This window comes from Calliphora vicina, chromosome 5 (assembly GCF_958450345.1).
Source record: "Calliphora vicina chromosome 5, idCalVici1.1, whole genome shotgun sequence".
In the NCBI taxonomy this organism is placed as follows: domain Eukaryota; kingdom Metazoa; phylum Arthropoda; class Insecta; order Diptera; family Calliphoridae; genus Calliphora; species Calliphora vicina.
Window position 1 is genome coordinate 90,975,918 of NC_088784.1, and position 21,221 is coordinate 90,997,138.

The 21,221-nt window shown below is 31.6% G+C and overlaps 1 protein-coding gene across 4 annotated transcripts in view; it reads right to left on the reverse strand.

Annotated features, from left to right (window-relative positions):
• The window catches only part of Vha44 (V-type proton ATPase subunit Vha44), a 71,912-nt gene that overhangs the window by 27,234 nt on the left and 23,457 nt on the right, over positions 1-21,221 (reverse strand). The window contains exon 1 of one of the 4 annotated variants that reach the window (XM_065511767.1): positions 17,205-17,393. The exons of 1 other annotated variant lie outside the window; for it this stretch is intronic. The gene's annotated coding sequence lies outside the window, so the exon portion shown is untranslated. Of the gene's footprint in view, positions 1-2,466; positions 2,486-17,204; positions 17,394-21,221 lie in introns of those variants that run through there. 2 more of the 4 variants (XM_065511764.1, XM_065511765.1) reach the window with 2 other exon arrangements.

Genomic DNA, 21,221 nt, shown 5'->3' on the forward strand with positions numbered 1-21,221 from the left:
CGAAAAATATGTATTGTTACGAAGTCGCATTAACGATTTGAATTTAATGGTCTGTAAAAGCATAATTATTAACCAATGATCGAAAGATTTACTTATAAACAATGTTGATAATACTATTATTAACATTGCTGTTTAGCTCTAACTGTTTAGCTCTAGAAATAGAACATTCTAATATTGTCAGTTAGGTCATGAAACTACTAGAATATGGCACTGTGTATATAAATAGTAACAGAAAATTGCAATTTATGTTAGGCGCTATTAGACTTAATATCAACTAATTACAATCAAAAGAATTAGGTTTATTTACGGGAAATAAACCACCGTTTTTAAAAGGTAAAAACGTAACAGTATTAAAATAATTTTTTTAATTATTTCTGTAGCCATTTGCTTTGTTTAATTTATCATTCCTTTTTCGGAAAACGAAACGATATCCGGTCTTGTTGCGTTTCTACATTTATAAATAAGACCTATAATATTAGCAATAGTGGAGAAAAATAAAGCAAAATTCTTTAAAATCTTGTTCAATAATTGTGTAAGGATTGTAATGCAACAATTTTTCATTATCAAAAGTTTGTTGGGATAGAGCATTTGTATCTATGCATACAAACTAAAAAAACAAATAAACAAACAAATACATACACAATCCACCTTCAATAATAACAATAACAACAACAATCAAAAGTTGTAGTAGAATAAATACAAGAAAAATATAAACAAGAAAGAAGGTGAAAATAGTTTAATAATTTATTTGTTCTTTAAAAAAAAGTAAAAATACTTAAATTTAGAAGTCAAGTTTTAAAATGTAACCTCTTTTTTCCTCGTTCAAGGCCACTCAACAAAACCCTTCACATTGAATATAAAAGAACTAAAAGAAATTTATTCAGACAGCAGACAGAAGTGATAAATTCAAGGAGGGGAATGTGTTTTGTTCTATAACAAATTGAAGGCAAGGACTGAATTATCCCACGTGTAATGCAATCATAGTAGGTACATACATTTGTATGTTGCAAAAAGCTTGAAATCAATAACAAATATTAATTATTAAAAATGACAGCTTAATATTTAATTAAACTACAACTGATTACACCAACAACTAAGCAAGTAAGGAGTGAGATCGAAAAATTCTTAACACACGTTTTTCATTACATTTTTTAACCCATGTATTATTTGAATTTTTTTTTGATCAAGTTACCTTTGAAAAACATGTCAGTTATTATGTGTAATGTCAATTATATTAATTTTTTTGTTAATCTGATTAAAATGAGTGACCAGAAAAAAGTGCGTACTGAAATTATTAAATATTTTCAACAAAACCCAACTTGGTCTTACAAAAAGTTGGCCAAGCATACAAAGGTCTGCCGTCAAACTGTTTCCAATGTTATTAAACAGTACCGGGAGAACTTGTCAGTTGATAGAAAACCTGGTTCAGGTAGAAGGAATGGTCCACATGATGTTTCTAAAGCCAAAAAAATAGAACGCATTTTCAAAAGAGCTCCCAACACATCCGGTAGGAAAGCAGCCCGGTTAGCTCAGTGCTCGGACTATTTGGTACGAAAAGTTAAAGCTAATGCAGGTTTAAAAACATACAAGGCTCAAAAAGTTCCTGACAGGAACGCTACTAAAAATTTAGAGGCCAAAAACAGAGCACGGAAATTGAAGTCAAGTTTTATAAAAAAATATTCTTGCTGCATAATGGATGACGAAACGTATGTTCTGGCAGATTTTTCGCAACTTCCAGGTCAAAAATTTTATGTTGCTGATGCTCGAGGGAATGTTGAAGAAAAGTTTAGGACCCAAAAGCAGACAAAATTTCCCAGAAAGTTCTTGGTATGGCAAGCAATATGCAGTTGCGGCAAAAGAAGCCACTCATTTGTTACAACGGGCTCTATAAATACCGAAATTTACATCAAGGAATGTTTACAAAAAAGGCTGCTTCCATTCATAAGACTTCATAATGTGTCCACTTATTTTTGGCCTGACTTGGCATCCTGTCACTATGGCAAACAAGCCCTTGAGTGGTACAAGAACAATAATGTGGTATTTGTACCAAGAGAGGCAAATCCTCCAAACTGCCCGGAGCTAAGGCCAGTGGAGAGATATTGGGCTCTTGTTAAAAGAGAATTGAAGAGTACAAAAAAGGTGTCCAAAAGTGTGGTAGATTTTAAACGGAGATGGACTACATGTTCGAGCAAAGTGACAGAAAGCACTATAAAAACGTTAATGGAAGGGTTTCCGAAAAAGGTTCAAAATTTCATCACTAGTGATTAAAACTATAAAAATAATTTTTTTTGTAAATTGTAATAATAATTTCAATCAAATAAAAAAAAAATTAAAGCTGTAAGTTTAGTGGTTTCTTTTTTATAAACATATATGTATGTTAAGAATTTTTCGATCTCACTCCTTATATACGAGAAAAAAATTAACATATGGACAAAAAATAATAACCAAATTTGAAACAATACATACTCGTTTATAAATAACTGTTAATATTAATTTCTTAAATTGACCGTTATTATTAACATGTTCAAAATTGAAATAAGTTTTTAACATTTTCTTGTGAATTTTTGCCACAAAATTATCATTAAATTTATAAATTTGTTAACAATTGACACTGATTTCTTTCTTTTCTATTTATTTATATAATAATTGTTACATATTTTTTGAATAATTTTTTAAATTAATTTGTTTAAAATGCATTTCTATTTTTTTTTTTGGTTAATTTAGTAAATATTTCTTAAGAATTTTTATAAATTTTCCACTTTTTGTCTATATCACGTTTTCTTAACATTCTTATTTGATGTTTCCATTTCAAGAGTCAAAAACCAACTGAAATTTACTGATATACTCCTCCATTAGTTTGCCGTTGAGCAGATAGCAGAGACATGCACACAAAGTAAAAACAAACAAAATTAACAAAATAGTTGCTTGTCGGCAGAATTATTTTTAGGGTGGTCCTAACGAAAACTTCATTACACGACATTACAAATAAAATCAAATACATACAATACAATACGTACATAACGTTAGCTTAGTGTGTAAATGAGCTAAGTCTGCTTTTTCACACATTTTACAGGAGACACAAAAAGTGTTCTAAAATCCTTTATCTATCTATATATATAAGAAATGGTCCATGTATGTAATGTGCTCACGGGAAAACGGCTGGAGCGATTTTTTCTTATTCGATTCGAGAGATGGTTTGTATAGAAAACAAGTAAGAGAGCCAAATTATACTTTAAAATAAATTTTTTTAAATATTTTTAGGTAAACAAAATTTATTTTTTTTTTAAAATTGTTTTTCAAAAATTTTTTTTTTTGAAATTGTTTTTTAATTTTTTTAAAAAAAGTTTATGCCAAATTTTTTTTAATTTTTTTTTTGACAAAAAATTTTTTGGTTGAAAAAAAAAATTCGGGTTAAAAAATATTTTTCCCGATTTTGACCCATTGTAGGTTCAACTTACTATAGCCTTATCTACATCGTTGCAATGGATTTTGAAATATCTATCATTAGATATCCAATTGTCTGTATTAATGACTTAGTAATCCAGATATAGATCAAAAATAGGTCAAAAATCGAGGTTGTCCCGGTTTTTTGCTCATATCTCCGTTATTTATGGACCGATTTTGCTGATTTTAAATAGAAAACTTCTCGAAAGCATGTCTGACAGAATTATTGAAGATTTGGATCCCGAAGATATATGGGGTCATCAGAAAATTGATTTCAACAGATAGACAGACGGACATGGCTTAATCGACTCTGCTATCTATAAGGATCCAGAATATATATACTTTATAGGGACAAAGTAAAAATTTATTATTGCATATCTGGAGTACTATTATAGTGGGAGTCTTTAAACTTTGTGTGAGCTATGGCAGAAAAACGTTTCCCGGGACAACTAGTTTTAAATAATGTTGAAATCTGTTAATTCAGTTTTTATACCCTCCATCAAATAAGATGTAGGTATATTGATTTTGTCATTCTGTTTGTTACAGATCGAAATATTCATCGCAGACCCAAAAAAGTATATATATTCTGGGTCCTTATGAAATCGATTTAGCAATGTCCTTCTGTCTGCCTGTTGAAAACACGATAGAGCCCAAACGAAAGGAAATTTTCCACAAATACTCTTTGTTGTTACGGTTTGTTTGGTATTGAAAATGGGCAAATTCATGATTTCGCCAAGCCCCCACAAAAACTTTCCCACCGGAATACTGTTTGATCAGTCATAAATATGTTGATTATGCCATAATCGTGATAAAATTATGCACAAATTATTTCTAAGTGCTTTGAAATTATACTGTAAAGTATAACGAAAATCGGGCATCATTTGTTCCTAGTCCCCATACAAGGTCCCCTCAGAAAATTCCTTGAACATTCATAACTCTATTATAATAATTAATATCGTGATGTAATTGGATTTAAACAAGTTTTATAGGAACCTAAACCTTTCTACCAACTTTTGTGAAGATCGGTCCATAATTGACCCTACCCCCACATAACCCCCTATATCAGAAAAATATTTTATTGTCACATATTGATAGTGGGTATATTGCTCACCTAAGCTTATGGTAAATGTGTTCCATCTATTTCATCTAGCGAGAGATGGTCAGTGAAGAGAAAGATCGCCCAGGCCAACCAAAAAAAGTTTGAAGACCAAGAATTGGTGGCATTACTTCATTAAGAGCTTGTAAAATCATTGGGTCTTACTCAAGCAGTAATTTCAAAACGTTTGCGAGCAACAGAATTCATCCAAAAGCAGGGAAATTGGGTACAATACGAATTGAAGACGAGAGTCCTTGATAGACGATTTTGCATATCAGAAATGCAGTTTGAACGCTATAAAAGGAAATCATTTTTTCACCGAATCATTATGTTGCGATGAAAAATGTATCCATTATGTTAATCCAATGCCTAACAGATGGCATGTGAATCCCGGCCAACCAGCCGAATCCGCACCAAAGCCAAATACTCATGGCGCTAAGGTAATGATCTGAAATCTGACCAGAGCATCATAGGGAACTTGTACCGAACGCAACTGATTCGTTTGAAAGGAGCTTTGGCCGAAAAACGGCCAGATGAAAACGCAATATTCCATCATAACTCTCGGACACATGTTGCAATACCTGTTAAAAACTATTTAGAAAAAAGTGGTTGGGAAGTTTTGCCTTACCCGCCTTATAGTCCAGACCTTGCCCCGTCCGACTACTATTTGTTTCGATCTATGCAGAACGCTCCCTCTAGGATACGCTTCACTTCAGAACAGGGTCTCCGAAATTGGCTTGATTCGTTCTTGGCCTCAAAAGATGAGCTGTTCTTTTGGCTCGGAATAATCCATATGTTTCCAGAATATTGGGAAAAAGTCATAGCTTAAAATGGCCAATGTATATCTATTGATAGAAGTTTCAAAGTGTTTTCCAGCGACGGGAAAAATATTTTTAATTAAACATTCACCCCTATCGCAAATAAATATTTCACATGAAATATGTTCCCTTTTCTCATTTTTATACCCTTCACCTTCGTGAGAGTTTGTTTGTCATTTCATTTGTAATTTCCACAATATAATTTTCCGACCCTATAAAGTATATATATTCTGGATCCTTATAGATATCGGAGCCGATTAAGCCATGTCCATCTGTATGTTGAAATCAATTTTCTGAAGACCCCAGATATCTTCGGGATCAAAATCTTCAATAATTCTGCCAGACATGCTTTTGAGAAGTTTTCTATTTAAAATCAGCAAAATCGGTCCACAAATGGCTGAGATATAAGGATAAAACCTGGACAACCTCGATTTTTGATCTATTTTTGACCTATATCTGGATTTCTAAGTCATTAATATAGACAATATAGAATATCTATGACCTTTGCAACGACGTATATAAGACCATAGTATGTTGGACTTACAATGGGTCAAAATCGGAATGAATATTTTTAACCCGAATTTTTTTTCCTAAAAAAAATAAATGAAATTTAATAATTAAAAAAAAAAATTTTTTCCAAAAGAAAAAAAAAATTTTTAAATTTAATAACAATTAAAAAAAAAAATTTTCCAAAAAATTTTTAAATTTAAAAACAATTAAAAAAAAATTTTTCCAAAAAAATTAAAAAGAAACAAAAATTCTAAAAAAAACAATTGGAAAAATTTTTTTCCAAAAAATGAAAAAAACAACTTCGGAAAAAAAATTAATTTTGTTTACCTAAAAATATTTAAAATTTGTATTTTGAAGTATAATTTGGTGAAGGGTATATAAGATTCGGCACAGCCGAATATAGCTCTCTTATTTGTTCATTGATCACTTTGTTCACGTGGAGAAATTCCCCAATTTTTAGGTGAAATTTTGTAAACAATAAACAGCTGTTACGAACAAAATCAACTATTGTGAATGAAAATTTCATGGGATTATCACGATAGCAATTTTCCCATCATGGAAAATGGATAATTCATGGGTACATAAATTTCACATGTTATTCAACAAAAATGTGTTTTCAATCTTTATCTTTAGTTACTTTGGTTAAGCTTATATAAGATTTGGTACAGTCGAATATAGCTCTTTTACTTGTTTTTTTTTTAAACAAATGACTCAGAGATTATTATAAATAAGATTTTACTTGACAACTAAAGTAATGTTTATTTTCCATTTTTTTTTTTTTTTTGAAAGTCATTAGTTTAATGAACCTTCATTTTTGACTATATTCTTTGTTAGTTAAGATTTTTTTTGTTTTTTTTTTAATTTTCTTCTTAGAAAACTCATAAATAAAAGCTGTGATTGTTTTTCTAACAGACAAGGACATTAACTTTCTATCCCCGGGTATAGACAGTAAAACTTGAATTTAACGAATTACTGATTCTTTCGATGTTAAGTTTAAAAACATAAGTGATGATTCATCACGTAACAATCGATGTTTGTAAAGCAATATATTTTCAACTCAATATTTGACATTATTGTTGCCACAAAGTTCGATATAACCAAGTTTTACTGTTTATTTAATTTATGAGCATAGACTTTTTGTCTTCTAAAAAAATAACGAAAAAAGCTGGAAAAAAATAATGAAATTTTCCCATTTAAATGTATACAACATAGAAAATTTCTATATTCATATGCATGTAAATATACATATACATATGAAATACAAACAGATAAATTTATTAATTATAATAAAATTTTACGTTGTATCATATCATTCAATAAAAAAAATGTGTCATGTGACCATCATCATTTTCATGAAAGGATAAAATGTCCTTGATAAAGTGTTTACAGTGTGGTGGAGAAATATGTTTAAAGTGCATATGATAAAGTTTAAAATTATTGTGTCTAAAATAATTTAAAATCTCACACACACAAACTTTTACAGAGATCTGAGACAAATTTATTATATACTAAAATCAAAGAGGGAAAATATCGACTTTAAAAATGGTGCTTTCCCAAAATCTGCACAATTTTATTTTGCTTTGTAAGGCAAATGGCAAAGAACTAGTCCCTTGATTGATTCCTTAGAGTTAATTAATGGTTTTAGTTCTATGAATTGAAAGGAACCTAAGCTAAAATCAAAGAGGGAAAATATCGACTTTAAAAATGGCACTTTCCCGAAATCTGCACAATTTTAATTGCTTTGTAAGGGAAATGGCAAAGAACTAGTCCCTTGATTGATTCCTTAGAGTTAGTTAATGGTTCTAGTTCTATGAATTGGAAGGAACCTCTCACTTTAACATATTGTTGTCAGAGGAGAGGGAAATTGTCACCCATTAGACACTTTGCGACCGATATTTGAACATTGTTCAGAAAATTAACTTTTAAATCGGTAAATAAATTATTGAATATCCATTTGTGACTGATCTGAGCTTCCAGAATTACATTTTTTTAAAGGTGGTTCAATAAGTCCGCGAGTTTTTGAATTTCCCGGCTCTTAACTGAAAGAGCCACACTGCTCAACAGGCATCTGACAGTTGACTCCTGTCAAAATTTCAACAAGCTGAGTTATTTAGTTTGTATTTGACAGCCATTGATAGCAGACTACCTAGTGACTTGAGGAGAAATTGGAAAAAATAGAAATTCGTCTGCTCATTAAGTATTATTTTTTGCGAAAAAAAAACCATCAATTAAATAAAGGCTAAGCTTGATAAATACTATGGGAACTCTGCACCATCAATTTCAATGAGAAAAAAGTGTTTTATTGAATTTCGTAAAACGGAAGATGCCGAAACAATTGAAAAATATCACGATATGATGTTGGCCGATCTGAGATTGAAAGAGCGAGAGAATCTGGAAGCCATAGGCATCTCACATGGCTCAGTGATTTAAATTTTTAATGATCACTTGGGTATGATAAAGCTTCTCGCAAGATGGCTGCCGCGTTTGCTCACAATCTTCGGATTTAGCCAAACCTGAAAAAATGTCTCGGCGGAAAGATGTAATCATCTAACAAAAAAAAATACCTATTTTGATGACCTCGTCAAATCTTATTTTTTGGAAAGGATACAAAAAAAAAATTGGAGAAACGTTGGACAGAGTGCATAGAGCTCAAGGAGACTATGTTGATCAATCGCGAATCAATATTTCACATGAAATTTGTTCCCTTTTCCCATTTCTCCTTCATCAATTTTATTTACGTGAAAAAATTCCCCATGTTGTGAAATTTTTAGATGGAATTTTGTAAACAATAAACAGCTGTGAACAAAATCAACTATTGTGAATGAAAAGTTCATGGGAATATCACGATAGCAATTTTCCCTTCGAGAGAAATGGATATTTCATGGGACCAAATTTCACATGTTATTGCCGATAGGGTGAATGTGTTTCATTTACATTTAAAATATCCCTGTTATTTAAAGATATTCTTGTAAACTGGGTATTATCTCAGAGAAGTAATACAATATCCCAGTTCCATTAAAAATTATTTGTTTCTTTTCTTAAAACAAACCATTAACTGGCGAGTAAAAAAGAAAACTTACAACAGAAAAGCATAACAATTGTGTTACTAAAACCACAATAACAAAAATATATGTATGTGAAACATTATTATTAATTAATTAGTTTCTATACACATTTGTTTTTCTTTAATATTCATACAAATAATTGTATTTCTGGTGATGGTTTTGTTATTGATTCTAATGGAATGGAAAAAACTGTAAGATTACAACCATAGAGAAATACACATAGAGCGGAAAGTAGACAAATTTAAAAAAAATCACACATGACATAAAGTCCTTCACTAGACGATAAACTGTCTCACCAATTGAAAGTGTAACAGGATCCAAGCTGCATAGACTAGGCTGACACTCTACGCATTATAATAAAACAATCCCTATAATGGCGTTGTTGTTGTTGTATCAGCAGCGATTGCTGAGTTGACAGCCCTTGGCCGAGTGAACCGGTGCGTAGAACCGGCTGTCTTGGGAATGCCTAGAATGATGTACTTCCCTGTACCTACTGTTCGTAGATTTCGATACCATCAGCCAGACTGCCATATCGAAAGCATTGAGAAGAAAAGAAGACATCTCTGAGATAAAACCAGAACTGAAAATAACTCGAATCATCACAACTATGTACGAGAATGCAGAACTATCAGTTCTTCACAACGGGAATATAAGTCAAGCATTTCATACAAACGCTGGAATAAAACAAGGATGTCCGCTAACGCCCCTGCTGTTCACTATAGTGCCGGATGACATCATGAGCGAAATCTGTTCAGAGCGCAAAAGGAATAACATGGAGCCTCTCAAGTCAACTCGAGGATTTGGATTATGCGGATGATACTCACGCACAAGATCTCCAACATGCAAGCAAAGTAGAAGATTTAGAAAGATTAGCAGGCAATGTTTGGACTTGTCATAAATATCAAAAAAACCAAAGCTATGATAATCAACATTAGCATCGATAACATAGAGAATAGACATAGATCGGAAACTCTCATGTCAAAGGACTAACTCAATAGTCAGAAACCTAAATGGTGAGAATGTATTAGTAGAAAAAACTATGTGAAAACAAAAACACCATTCGTATGTGTCAAGGCGAATTCATATAAGGTGTCCTCATCCCTACAACAAGTACAACAATACAAAAACAACATACATTTTGTTTTTGCTTTTTATCCAATCTGTCAAAAAACACAAGTAAGGCGAATTCAATATTGAAATGGAATTTAGCAAAAATTAAGTGAAATATATATATTCGATGATGAGTTCAAACGCGTGGAGAGACAGAAGAAATTGAATATATAAAAACAGAAAATATTGGACGCATTAAAAACACACAAATACAAACACACACATATATACGGCGCGCACCAACACAAACATAAATTTTGACAGTTCGTATAAAACAGCTGATGATCAGCTGAGCTAATGAGGACACCTTATATGAATTCGCCTTGGTATGTGTGATTATTTTGAGTATTATTTTGTTTGAGTTTTTTTAGTTTCCGCTCTATGTTTCTCTATGACCGATAACATCATGCTAGAAGGCCAACCAGTTGAATACGTAAAAAGCTTCTGCTATCTAGGCAGTACAGTATCAACGAAAAGCGGCGCTGAAACCGATGTAAATAACAGGCTCAATAAAGCGAGAGCGGCATTCGGAACACTACAACCATTATGGAGAAACTCACAAATAAAGTTAATATCGAACACCATCACCCAAATCTACACGTATTCATCAACAAGTGCAAAATATTCTGGCCTAACAACATGAGTAACACGGATCTTTGGTACCTTACCAACAAGGAACCCATACTAACACAAATAAAACGTAGGAAATAAAGGTGGATCGGTCATACTATCAGAAAGAATCCTGACTGTATAACAAGGATGGCTCTAGAGTGGATACCTCAAGGCTGAAGAAGCCGTGTTCGGCCAAAGACTACATGGAGACGCACAATACTCCAAGAACAAGGACAGTGCAATCTTAAATGGGAAAACGTAAAAACAACTGCAGCAAATCGAGTAAGATGGAGATGCTTTGGTGTTGTTCACCAAAAATTGTTTTTAATATTTATATATTTAAATTACGCTTTGGTAAAGGATATATAAGATTCATCACAGCCAACTATGTGTTTTAATTAGGACAAACCCTGGTGTATACCATTAAAACTCTTCGATACTGGTGGATTACCATTTACTCCATCGATAATTGTTTTAAGCATTCCCACTTCCTGTTTGAAGGTATAAGTCGACTAGGAACATACTTAAATCGTGTGGGATACCCTGGCCATTTATTTTGAGAATAAAAAAAAAAAAAAAATTCCATCTAAAAATTTCACAAACAATTTTTCACGTGAACAAAGTTGAGGAACGATAAATGGAAAAAGGGAACATATTTCATGTGAAATATTCACACCTATCATGAAAAACATGTGAAATTTATGTTCCTATGAAATATCCATTTTCCTCGAAGGGAAAATTGCTATCGTGATATTCACATGAACTTTTCATTCACAATAGTTGATTTTGTTCGTAACTGCTGTTTATTGTTTACAAAATTCCATCTAAAAATTTCACAGCATGGGGAATTTTTTCACGTGAATAAAGTTCATGAACGAAAAATGGGAAAAGGGAACAAAGTTCATGAATGAAAATGGGAAAAGTGAACATATTTCATGTGAATTATTGATTCGCGATAGGGGTGAATGTGAAATGGTGTAGAGAATTTAAGTGTGATGTTTGTTTTTCATGTGAATGTCACAAAATAACTTTTACTTTTCTCATAGTCTTTATACTAATATTAAGTACATTAACTATTGAATAAAACAAAAAAAAAAAAGACAAACACAATAAACATACAACAATAAATACCCAGCAGTTCTAGATGACTGTCCCGAAGTAGTGATTTTACCTATCATTTAGTTATTTTAACATGTGTCTGTTCTAAGCATGATTAAAAAGCGACAGCCTGATAGCTAGTTCAAAGTAGTCAACGCATGGGATTCATATACAGGTTACATAGAGCCAGTTAACTAACTTGACTAGCTACAATAACTAGTCCTAGGTGAAAGCTAATTGACGATTTAAAATCGACTTTATTTCTTTCTGTTAAGGGCTAATCAAATATGAATGACCGACTCTCTATGTGGGCCGAGCTTTAAATGAAATGGTGAACCTAAAGTGACAATTGATTTCACGTTAGATTACCTGGGATCTATAAAGTAATCAATGACCTTCAATCTGACCTTCAATTGTTACGAAATTGTACTTGAATTCAAATATAACGATTTTAAGGGCTGATTTAAAAGTAGCATAATGCTTTCAAATAACAGTGCTGTAAAAGCAAACTGTAACATATCTGTGGGCATTATCAAATAAAAGCTTTCAGTTGACCATTGATCGTAAGGCAACGCTGTTTGCTGCGACCGTATATTCGAATTCGAATATTCAGTTAAAGAACATTGTAGAAAGTACCACGCCACAGATGGCGTATGTATTAGTAAGATCTAGAATATTCGAATTTTGACAATTAAAGAACAATCTAGAGTGCAGATGGCAGTGTTATAAATAGTGACAGAGGTTGTAGTCGTGAGTCAGTTTATCAGAGACGCTTTTCGAATAAACTTCAACTGAGTGCCTTAAAGTGTGTTGTGTTTTTCAAGTAAATTCGTGTACATTATAAATTGTGTCTGTATTTCTGCGAATTTACAAACGTGTATAAAAAAAAAACATTGAGTGACTATTTAATTTTGTTGTTGTACATTTTTAAATAAATAAAGAGTTGTTACAATTTTTAAACTACTAAACGGCTTTTATTTGCAATCAAAAGTATCCGGTTTATTTAAAGGAAATAAACCAGCGTTTTGAAAAGGTTAAAACGTAACAGTATATAAATTGGAGTCAGCCAAAGCAGCTGATATAGTGATACATTGACAACTTGTAAAACAGTTGGGTACTCATACGGAAGTACAAGTCTAGTTCTAGTATATACATTTCATCATGCATGCATGCGTGAAAACTATTTAATCAATTGAAACTATTGGATAGAGAGATAGTGGCAGGAAAATGGATTTAATGTTTCATAAAAACTGTTTAGTGTGTGTAACATTTGTTATTGTTTTTATATCATTTATTTAGTTTGTTTACCACACATTTTGTTTTCGCTTAGGCGTCTTAAATTCGCGTGAAGTCGTGTTAAGAATATGATTTATATTATTATTGTTGGCTATTAGTATGTACCCATTTAAATGAGACTTTTTATTGTTATTTAGTAATTTTTTTTATGAGTTGGTCAATAAAACTATAAGTTTTTTATAAATAGTGTAAAATTTCGAAAAATTCGTATAAAATTCGAACTGGAATAATGTTAAATTTAGCAAAAAAAAAACTGTTCAAGTAAAGTTGAGTATAGTTTTTTTATTATATTCTATTATTTACAGACAACTTTGTCTATACAAGTTTTCTTTGCTCCATGAAGTAGTGTATTGCCCTTTGTTTTCCATATTGATTGTATGTCCTTACTCTTCTTACGAGTATACATACATATGTATTGTATGTATATTTCTATCAATTTGTATCCTGCTGTGTTTTTTTACAACTTGACAATGGCCATTTTTTTCGCTTGTTTATTTGTTTGCTTACTGTCATCCTAGTCTAAAAATATATAGTTGTTGTATACATCATGATTGGAAAAACAAACTTAATAATGTGAAGCGTATATTTTCTTTTCATGTTAAATAGTGAAATGGAAAATATGTATGTATGTACATCGCATATACACATAAATATCCAAATTTTCAAACTAGTATACATTTTGTGTGTTTGATGAATACATGACTCAACAAGATATGTAAGAGTGACAATGCAATCTCTCCTATAGCGAATCAATATTTCATATGAAATATGTTCCTTTTTCCGTTCATCAACTTTGTTCACGTGCCAAAAATTCCCCATGTTATCAAATTTTAGATGTAATTTTGTAAACAATAAATAACTGTTACGTACAAAATCAACTATTGTGAATGAAAAGTTCGTGGGATTATCACAATAGCAATTTTCCCCTCTAGGGAAATGGATATTTCATGGGAACACAATTTTCACATGTTATAGGGTCGAATATTAACAAATATATACATATTTATGTATATTTATAAGATAAATTAAAGTTTACTCGGTTTTCTTTTAACATATCGCACTGGTTTCTCTAAAGAGAGTCAACTCAAAATTTAAAAATGTTCAGTAGAAGCAAAAAACTATTTTATTTTTAATACATTACAATGAAACAACTGTACGGATACAACTGTATTTTTTGGCGAAAGAGTAGAGAAAATGATAGCAGATTTGGGTAGATATGACCACTGCACATCGATTTCTTGCAAAAAGTGAAAATAGAAAAAATTTTGAGTTGACTCTCTTTAGAGGAACCAGTGCAATATATCAAACTTCAGCATTTTTATCAAAAATAATTAAAAAAAAAAATCCGTGAATTTTTTTTTTTTTTTTAAAAATAGGTTAAAAATCGAGGTAGTCCTGAGTTTTTTCTTATATCTCAGCCATTTGTGGCCCAGTTTTTAATATCAACCTAAGTCGGACTATATCCGATATATTTATGTAGCATTAATGTTTGTAAGTCATTTTGAGGCTTAGGAATGTTGATTTCGACAAAGATACTGAGATGGCTATATCGACTTCAGCATCTATAACGATCCAGAATATCTCTTACCACTCATGGTGAAGAAAAATTGCTCAAGATTTGCAAACATTATAAAACTCTAAAATTAAACGATTTTAATGTTGGATTAAAGCAAAGAAACTATCACCCCTATCGGCTAAACATGTGAAATTAATGTTCCCATGAAATATCCATTTCCCTCGAAGGGAAAATTGTTATCGTGATATTCCCATGAACTTTTCATCCACAATAGCTAATTATGTTCGTAAGAGCTGTTTATGTTTACAAAATTCCATCTAAAATTTCACAACATGGGGAATTTTTTCAAAGTTGATGAACGAAAAATAGGAAAAGGGAACATATTTCGTTGAAATATTCACCCCTATCGTGAAAAACATGTGAAATTTATGTTGCCATGAATTATCCATTTCTCTTGAAGGGAAAATTGCTATCCTGATATGCCCCTGAACTTTTCATTCACAATAGCTGATTATGTTCGTAAGAGCTGTTTATTGTTTACAAAATTCGATCTAAAAATTTCACAACATGTGGAATTTGTTCACGTGAACAAAGTTTATGAACGAAAAATGTGAAATATTGATTCGCGATAGGGGTGATTAATAAAAAGTTACAATAGTTTAGTTTGGAAGGGGTGTGCACTAAGTGCACTTCAACTTAGAGATCATTGTGATTCTCTTCAAGAGTCAGATTCAGAAGAAGTATGCTATGCCTAAATAAAGAGACCTAATGATATGAAAGAAGAAGAATGGTAGTGCTTTAGAGATAGCAAAAGGAGAAACTGAGAGAAAAATCCAAATCTGATTAAAGATGATGATTTGGATTCATCGTAGCACATGCTTTTGATAGCCAACCTATTCCCCAGATAAAACCTAGTATGTTACCCAATTTACAATTAGCAACACTCCAAAGTTCATCTAGAAATCTAGTACCTAGCTATTTAATCTATGACTCTGTAGTCTCGGGCAGCTGCATATAATATCCTCTTCTGACATCCCCATATCCCCATACACTCTGCAAAAATCCTCCAATTGAACAGTGACGGGTTATCACTCCTACTAGAGAGTTCAACCAACCCAATTAGTGTTTTGTTTGCCTTTGCATCCAGTTGTGTGACCCATGACAATCCGTCCTACTATTCCAGGATTGGTTGGTGGAGTCTCGGAATCTTTCAAATCTAAATATTTTGTTGTTGTTGTTATGGTTGACAATATGATTTCGGAGCGAATAATAATTTTTAATATATCTTTCTTCCACCTTCGCATCTAGTTCTTCCCTATAAACAAAATGTGTAATAAATTCTCAAACAAATTATGTAATTTTATGTAATTTTTTGTAATCATAAAATTTCCAAATTTCCTTAGAAAGATCAAAAAGAATGTCCGCCTAACAAATTCTTCGTTAAAAATTTTCATAAAAATTTAAGACTACCTCAAGAAAAAAATCCTTGTAACATTGATAAACTTTCCATTCCAAAAGTTTTTCGTTAAGAGTCACGCACGTTTTAAATAAAATTAATTACCGCTAACAAACACAAGGAAATTAACGCCCTCACACTCTATTCAAATGTGTGTAAGAAAACAAAACATTTCCGAATGATATACACACATAGAAGACATGTTGGAAAACAAGGAAATATGACCCATATTTAAGGAAAGAAAAAAATAAATAAGTAAAACACATATAACTGATTAAAAAATGGGAGTGTGGCTAAATGGAATGTGTGTGAAAAAGCTTCTATAAATAACAAAACGCCATAAAGAGGTGTAGTCACACAAACACGCGAGTTAAAGAACAAATTAAATAAAACAATAAGAATTCCCTAAAGAAACAAACCAAACAGGACATCTTTATAAAAATATGAACAATATTTAAAAAAATTATTAAGTAACGGTTTCTTTTTTCTACCATAAATTCATCATATAGACCCTATAAATACAACTCTGTGTTTAACAACCCTGTGTTTTGTTTTAGTGGTGTATGTCTGCTCTGTTGTTTTTTTTCCCTCCTACTACTGTGGTGAATTTCTTTTGCTGGGGTCAGCTGTTCGATGACAAGTCACATGACAGTTTGGATCGATATATTTTTCACTCACGGGTTTTTCTACACATATTCACAGATAGAAAAGAAAATGCACAAAAATGGCCCAAATTTTAACAGATTTTCTTAAAGGATGCGCATGTTTTAAAGGTTTCCAAACAAAGTATCAATGCATCACAAAGCTTTTTTGGTACTTAACACGAATTCATTAACACATTAAATAATTTATTTGCAATAAAACATTAATTCAAGGCAAACAATAAGGCCAATTGCAACATTTTCATACACTTTGCACAATTAACAGGTGTTTTCCATGGAATTTTTTCCAAAAGCTTTAAAGTTTCTTTCAAAGCAGCTATTTGTTTAAGATAAAAAAAGTCATATGCTTTAGACCTCAGTCTTGTATTTAACTAATTGTTTTTCAAATTAATCTTTTGATAAAGTTTTTCATGATTAAATAGCTGATGCTACGTCGTCACTATGGGCACTTATTTTTTTTTTGCTTCACTTATAGTAGAATTTTTTTCGTGTTTTCTTATTACTACTAACACTGCACTTACATTTTTTTGAATTTGGTTGCAAACTGCAGTTAAAGTTATTGTTTTCTACTGGATTTTTTATATTTGAACCGAGTTTTGTGCGGTAAAAATGCAAAAAAATTGCGTTTAAATTATTTTTTTGCCTTAAAAATCAATCGACGACGATGTTCCCCAAGACCAGAAAACTCAACATACAAAAAATATTTTTTCTAATATGAAATGACAAACGAAAGAGGAATTGAGAAAAAAAAGAGATATTCACGTGATAAATGGTGTTGCCACTGAGAGCCAATCAAATGACAGCTGTTGGCCAGTGATGGGATTTTTTTCAAACTTTAGTAAAAGGTATTCCATTGATTATTTTGTTTATTATTTTCTCCTTACATTTATTGGCAGGCTCTTAAAATAGTAGCACTAAGTAGAAGCTAATATTTTCTTTTTAATTCATTAAGTTTTCCTACAAAAAAGAGTTAAATCTTAGCAAATAATTAATATTAGATACATATTTACTGTAAGTACTAAATAGAAATGAGCGATTATTTGTGGTACCATTATTTTAACAGGCCGTACACTCAATGCATGGTAATAGCGTTTTCATGGTAATGCAGTTTAAAGTGTTGCCATATTAATATTTTTTATTGATTTTGAGGTGTTTAACGGATTTTCTATTAGAAAATTATTAATATATAAAATAATTTCATTGTTTTATTGAATAACTTAATTTTTTCCAGCTTTTTAACTTGTTTAATAATTAGATAATAGGTTTTTCAACAAAAGATCACTGACTATATTAAATTTAACCAAAATATAATCAGTTAATGGTTTATTTACTAAAAGATTTTGTTTAGTAAATTTTCTAATTTAATTAGCAGATCTTTGAATGTCCAATGACGGTTCAATCGGACAAATGCCAAATGCCCAGCCATTAGGACTTTTGTTGTATCTTCTGTAAATTTTCTAATGTTACAATTTTCAGCTGAACCCTAGGAGACTTTTAAACGTTCTTTTAACTAATGGCAATGCCGATTAAACCTGGCGGAGTATGGACTTCTTTTATAAATCAGGATCCGGAAAAGCCCGAGAATTGGGAATCCCCTAATATCGGGATTTATCAAAAATGTTCCTGGGAAATACCGATTTTTTATATTTAAATTCATAGAGAAATGTACATAGAGCGGAAACCAGAGAAACTTTGAAATAGTATAAAATAAAACAAAAAAGTAAATTTTAATCAAACTAATTTTTTATACCCTTCACCTTCGTGAGAAGGGTATATATAAGTTTGTCATTCCGTTTGTAATTTCTACATTTTTCATTTCCGACCCTATAAAGTATATATATTCTGGATCCTTATAGATAGCGGAGTCGATTAAGCCATGTCCGTCTGTCTGTTGAAATCGTTTTTCTGAAGACCCCAGATATCTTCGGGATCCAAATCTTCAATAATTCTGTCAGACATGCTTTCGAGAATTTTGCTATCTAAAATCAGCAAAATCGGTCCACAAATGGCTGTTTTGGACGAAGCATTGCTGGTCGTACGTATGTCACGAATACACAACCAAGTTGTAGTTCAAGGAAACAATTGTTGCTTGTTTATCAGCATATACAAGTGACTTCACGTTGCCCCACATTGAATTTCAACTAATATTTTCATTGGAACAATGTACGTGTACGTCGAATCAACGTATTTTTGGACAAATATTAATGAATCTTACTCAATGAACTACATTCTTTGATTTTATAAAACACTATTTTATGAATGCAAGAAATAATTGAGAGGCGTCAAATCGCACGACCTTGGTGGCCAATTGATAGGTCCATTTCTCAAAATCAAGTTATCGCCAAATTTAGATTTCAATAAATAGATGGTTGTGGTCGATGTATGGCACGTAGCGCCTTCCTGTTGAAACCACATCTCGTCCGGATCAATGTCATCCATATTTTGAAACAAAAAAATCATTGATCATGGTGCGGTAACGATCTCCATTGAACGTAACGCGAGCTCCAGCTTTATTTTTGAAGAAATAAGGTCCGATGATGCAACCAGCGTGTAAGCCGTACTAAATGGTGTATTTTTCTGGATGTAATGGTGTCTGTAGGGTCTGTTGTGGATTCGTATCACTCCCTATGTGACAATTTGGTTATTACAATAACAAACCCGTTTAGCAAAAAATTAGCCTCATCGCAAAACACAGATTTGCGATAAAACAGTCATCTATAAGTTTCGCGAATCTATGACTGATTTTCAAAGTAAATGATGATAACTTGGTAGCGTTGTTCAACTGTTCAATCTATTTAGGATGATTTGCCAGACTATACTGATCATTAATGGTAAAAAGTGAGCGCAATATGAAAGTTCGTTTGACAGTTTACCCTTTCGGAAGTTCTATCGGGCTTAAAAACAACATTTACTTTATCGAAATTTTAAAAAGTCTGAAAATCAAAAGTATGTACATTAGGCCGGGTCGATTTGTATGGAGGATCAAAAAGAAAAAAATCGTATAGCAGAAACGCAATCTACGAAAAATTCTAAGAAAGTTTCCTCAAGAAACCATAGGTCTAAAATCAAATCCTATCTTGCGAATTTCGTCTTTTATCCAATAAAAAAACTATTAAAAATAAAATTATATTGAAATATCATTGGATAAAAGAGGAAATGTACAAGATAGGATTTGATTTTAGACCTGTTTCCTTGTGGAAAATTTCTTAGAATTTTCCGTAGAATGCGTTTCGGCTATACGATTTTTCGTGAAAAAATCGACCCGCCCTAATGTACATATATTTTGTAAACGTTGTAAACAAAGAATAAACTAAATTACAAAAACTCAGTTTGAAAAATATTTTAAAATTTCTCATAAAAGAATCTTCTTTAGAAGAATGATATGACCAAAGGAAAATGATGAAGAAACTTAAAATCCTAATAGATTAAATGGAAAAAATAATTTTAATTATCTTATTATCTATAATTAAGTTCTGTACATAAGAGATGATAATTAATAAAACAAACTAAAAAGTGTGTTTGATATCATTGTCGTGCTAAAATGGATATGTATACGACTTTATTCATAGTATATTTTGTGATATGACCCTGCAGGAAGTGTCAATAGTGAAATTATACGGTTTTACTATTGACACAGTCACCAGTACTAGTGACTTATTTTACCCCAGACAATGCTATTTACTATAGACATTAAACATGTGCGTGTCATTGGAAGTCTACTACTGACGATATTATTATTGACTAGGTACTGATTCACTAGTACATTTTAGTAATTCTAATCTACACTTTTGGTACTTTTCTGAAGTAGATGTAAATAATGAAACTGCATATTTTGTTGACATTTGACGTTGTATTAAACAAATTAAAATGGTATGAATTCATAACAAATGGAAGAGTCGTCTTCGTTGACGCTTCGTTGACAATGTCGCTAAAAAGTCACCAAAATTGTCGACAAAACTGGTGACTTAGAGACACTTGTCCCCAGGTTTCCTTCAGGGGAATTAGACCCCCACCTTTACTGTCTTATTTGTGTACGTGGGATTAAATTTGTTTCCCTTTGGCCGCCTTACAAATGATCTCCCATCACTACCTCTCATATATTGTATTTGGATTCATCCAAAAAGTGAACACTATTCCATTTCTCACGCTCCCTCCATAACTGTTCTTTAAAAGTCATATCCTGTCCAAACTTTATAATAATTTACTTATGTATAATGAATGTATTTTCTCATTGATTTTATTGTAATTGCATTTATACTCGTAACTACCCAGCAGTTCTAGGAGACTGTCCCAAACTAGTGATTTTACCTATCATTTAGGGTGACAACTAGTTACTACACTCTAGATAACTTAGATATACTTAACGGACAATTTATTTCACTATCGATTACCTTAGATGTACAAAGTAACCCATTGACTTTTTTTTCTATGCACTACAAGGAGCACATAATTGTCAAATGACTCAAAATATATCAATTGGAGTTAGCCAACTGATCAGGCATTAGTGACAATTACTGTCTATAAGGGATGCATTGACT